The 4,300-nt window shown below is 45.6% G+C and overlaps 1 non-coding gene across 1 annotated transcript; it reads right to left on the bottom strand.

Annotated features, from left to right (window-relative positions):
- Positions 1 to 3,403: 3,403 nt before the first annotated feature.
- Positions 3,404 to 3,478, bottom strand: TRNAF-GAA (transfer RNA phenylalanine (anticodon GAA)). Its single transcript has one exon. It is a non-coding gene; the product is annotated as a tRNA-Phe (tRNA).
- Between the last annotated feature and the right edge of the window lie 822 nt (positions 3,479 to 4,300).

Raw genomic sequence — 4,300 nt, 5'->3', positions numbered from 1 at the left:
GCATAAGTTGGGTCTCCTAGGGCTTGCTGTGGGGCTGGAGGGAAATTAGAAGGAGGGTAGTGGGGGAAGCAGGGTGGCAGGCCAGGGGGAGGATATCGGAGTAGGGTTCATGGATTTTCTGCAGTATGAGAATCCTTGACCCTAGGTTTACAGAAAGTATCTCTTCCCCCACCCTAATTCTTCTCTGACAATCTCATCCTATTTTTTGGTTAGCTGTTAGAATGATTGAGACCCAGGCTCAATTTGAGTTTGAAATTGAATGAGACTATTTTTCAGAGCTCTGATCAGTAGCAATTAGTTGTCTTGGTCACCTAACAGTGCTCAGTTTTCTGTGTGAAATGAACTGGTGGCCTCATTTTCCCAGAAGCTGGGACTGGATGACAGGGGATGGATCACTCGATCATTGCCCTGTTCTGTTCATTCCCTCTGAAGCATGTTGGAAGACAGGATAGTGGACTAGATGGACCACTGATTGGTCTGACCCAGTCTGGCTGTTCTGATGTTCTAGCAGAGATGGACCTATGCCAAAACTTTGGATCTGGACATCCTTGAATTTTTGGGGTTTTGAATCCCGACCAGGATTCCCCAGCTGCATTATGCAGCTCAAACTCATCTGTAATTTCTAAAGGAAAGATGGGCACCCAAGAAAATCCCCATCGCAATGGGAATTGAATGGCACTTGTGAATGGGTTGCCTCTGCAGCACCCTCTTGTCATTCATCAGGGCATGACTCACCCAGCCATGGGTCTCCACTGGTAGGCTGCTTTCTCTGAGGTAGCTGTGCTTTCACCCTCCAGCCAAGTCACACTTCAGTTCACCCCTTCCAGGGTACTATAGTCCAAAAGAAATCGGGAAATAGAAAACCACAACTCAAAACAGGGCCATCCAACATACCTTTGGTGGGATCCCATCCTTCTATCAGGGTTTGCCTCCAAACAGTCCATGCTTCTACAGATCTTCTCCACATCTGGTCATCCCCTGTAGCAGGGGAGCAACTGTCTGGCAAGTTCCTTCCTAGGCAGCCCTTAACTAGGCAAGGTCTCCTCCTTTTAACTCCCATCTGCAGACCTGACATTTGTTGCAGGTGTAGTGGGGGCAGGCCAATTGGGTCCACAGTCTCTCATTAACCTGCTCATTGCCAATGTGGGATCTATCTGCCCCATCACACAACATTGTTGATTGACTCAACAGAGAGGGCACCGATTAAATAGAGTTTGGGGTTGAAGGACAGCCTGCCCCTAGAGATGTCCCCCTTAAGCCCACTGGCAGGGTAATTCATGCGCTGAAGCTTTTGTGCTGCTAAACAGTATACTAATAACCTGGGATCTCGCACCAGCACTTACTGCACTTTATCACCCTGCCTGATATAAAACTATATTGTAATGAGCAACCTCTGATCAGCGTGGGAACAGGAGAAGGGCTGTTTGCCTCCCTCTCCCACTCCTGATTCCTCAGAGCCGGATGTGAAAGGTCTTCCAATTACTTATCAGTTAAGCAAATAAATACAGTGTTAGTTCAAGGACATTTAGCAATAAAATAAACACATCACAAAAGGCGCCCACCTGGTCAATAGGCTTAACATTTGGAGTGACAGATAAACCGAGCAAGTAACTGACAAGGCAGCATTCTGTGTTTGCAGAATAGTCGTGTGTTAGTGAGTAACTTAGAAAAATGGGGTTAGTTCGTGGTAAATTCATCCCTGTGTTGTTATATTGCTTCATCTCAGCAGACCTGCCCTTACCATGCTGCCCGTGGGTTTAAAGTGCACCTGATTTATCACTGTTTGCCCCATCACCAGCCTGAACTTGTCCATTACAGTTGTCATGGAAAATGACTCATTTGTGCCCTTGAAAGTCTTCCCCAGAAATCTTAGTTTTGTCACTCCATTGAACTGACATGACAGAGGGTGAGACTGTGCTCCATCGATACCAGGGGTGGCCAAGCTGAGCCTGAGAAGGAGCCAGAATTTACCAATGTACATTGCCAAAGAACCACAGTAATACATCAGCCGCCTCCCCCATCCGCTCCCCAGTCCCCAGCGCTTCCTGCCTGCCAGCAGCCCTCACCAATCAGCACCTACTACCCTCCCCCCCGCCCCCCGCAATCAGCTGTTTCACATGCGCAGGAGGCTATGGGGGGAGGAAGGAGGACATGTTACATCAGTTAGACTCCTTCTAGACGTACTTACACTTAACTCCCAAGACCAAAGTCGTAGGCATTGGTTGAGATCCCCTTCCATTAAAGCCTGGTCTACCATAGGAAATTAGGTCAGTCTAACAGAAAAATCCACACCCCTGAGTGATGTGGTTAAACAGACCTAATCCCTGGTGTAGATAGTGCAGCGTTCTCCCATAGACCTATCTACCACCTCTCGGGGAGATGGATTACCTTCGCCAATGGGAGAACCTAAATTAGATACTCTTTGAGCAACTGACTTTCATTCTACAAGTGTCCAAGGAAGTTGGAATTGTTGTAACTTAATTGCTAAGCAGCAGGGAGAAGGTTTAAGTAAAGAGATGTCCACACCCTACATTAATTTACACTTCCTCGTATTTTTTATTGGATCAACTTCTGGTGTTGAGGGACAAGTTTCAAGCTTACACAGAGCTCTTCTTTCTAATATCCTGGGATTGACACAGCTACTACAATACTTCATACTTCCTTGCATTGTCTTCTAGCTCCTCAACATGTCAGTAGCAAAACCTTAGATCCCCTTGGATTTCAGCAACGAGGGTGCAAGTAACTCAAAGAGAGCCTAAGGAAATGCAAGGAAAGAGGAGGCAGGATTTCAAACATGGGCCACTGAGTTTGGGATGGTCTATGGATCAGTTATAGAGGCAGTAATAGAGTCAATAATTGTTGGCCTCAAAAGAAGTCAATATATATTTATTAGTAATTTAATGATACAGGCGAGAATTAATGATCAATCATTCTAACAGCTAATCAAAAACTAGGATGAGATTGTCAGAGAAGAATTGGGGGTGGGGGAAGAGACAGCCAACAAGAGAAAAGATTGTAGACAAGGGGAAGTCCATGGAAAACTTCTAAATGGATCCAATTTAATAATTAAGCAGAGGTCATACCTCCTTGGCACTGGAAGAAATAAACGGCCTGCATAATTTTAATACTTATTTCCAGATCACTAAGCTATCATCACTGTGGTGAAAGCAAATGCCCACATCACTACCAAGTGGGGGTGCACTCCCTTTATAGGTCCAGTAACAGACAAGATATCTGAATATTAGGATTAGAAAGGACCTCAGAAGGTCATCCAATCCAATCCAACCTCCAGACAGATTTTTACCCCAGTTCCCTAAATGGCTCCCTCAAGGATTGAACTCATAACTGGAGGTTTAGCAGGCTAATGCTCAAACCACTGAGCTATCCCTCCCCCCAAAGGGCCTGCTAAAGCCTGGGATTGAACCAGGGACCTTTAGATTTTCAGTCTAATGCGCTCTCCCAACTGAGCTACTTTGGCAGCTGAAAACTGGCTAGCCTTGTACTTGGGTTCCCTGCATGAGATGCCTCATGGAAGTCAGCCAGTCTTATCTGGTTTGCATCTTTGAGAATTTCCTTCATTACTTACTGGCATCTGTCTAGAATGGGTTAGCTGAATCAGGGAGGTTCAGACTGTAATGAACCAGGACTCACTCTGGACAGATAAAACAGAGGCAGCAACAGCACTTTAGCAATCTGGGGAAAGGGAGGGAAATGAAAAGGATAATTTTTATTTGACAGACTAAGTTTGAAAAGCTACAGAGGCTAATGGGGAAACAATTTCCTGGTTAGCGTACCCGAACTAGCCCCAAAGTTTGTGATTAAACAATTTCTGAGAAATGAAAAGCCTTCTGCATGCAGGATAAGAAAAATACATTGCCGCACTATAGCACCTTCCATTTGAGGAGTTCAGACACGAAAGGCTCCATTCTCACCCACATCCCTGCGAGGAAAGGAATTATGACTATCCCTCACTTTTCAGCTGTAGGTATCTGAAGTGCTGAGAAATAGCTCCAACTTGCAAAGGATATTGACGACTAGGGTGCCTACATTTTTGGGTTCTTCGCTTGAGACGTGAACCTGCAAAATTGGAGACACCTAAAATGACTCTCCACCTTTGGTCTAAATGATTCACCCAGAGTCACACAGCAAGTCTGTAAAGAGCTAGGGATACAACCCAGATCTCCTGACTCCCAGCCCTGTGCTTTAGGCTAGGTCTACACTATGGCTTACGTCAGCATAATTTGTGTCATTCAGGGGTATGAATAAACCGCCCCCCTGAGTGACATAAGTTACACCAACA

Source organism: Malaclemys terrapin, chromosome 7, assembly GCF_027887155.1.
Source record: "Malaclemys terrapin pileata isolate rMalTer1 chromosome 7, rMalTer1.hap1, whole genome shotgun sequence".
Lineage (NCBI taxonomy): Eukaryota > Metazoa > Chordata > Testudines > Emydidae > Malaclemys > Malaclemys terrapin.
Note: the sequence above shows the minus strand (reverse complement) of the source record. Positions and strands in the feature narration are given on the sequence as shown.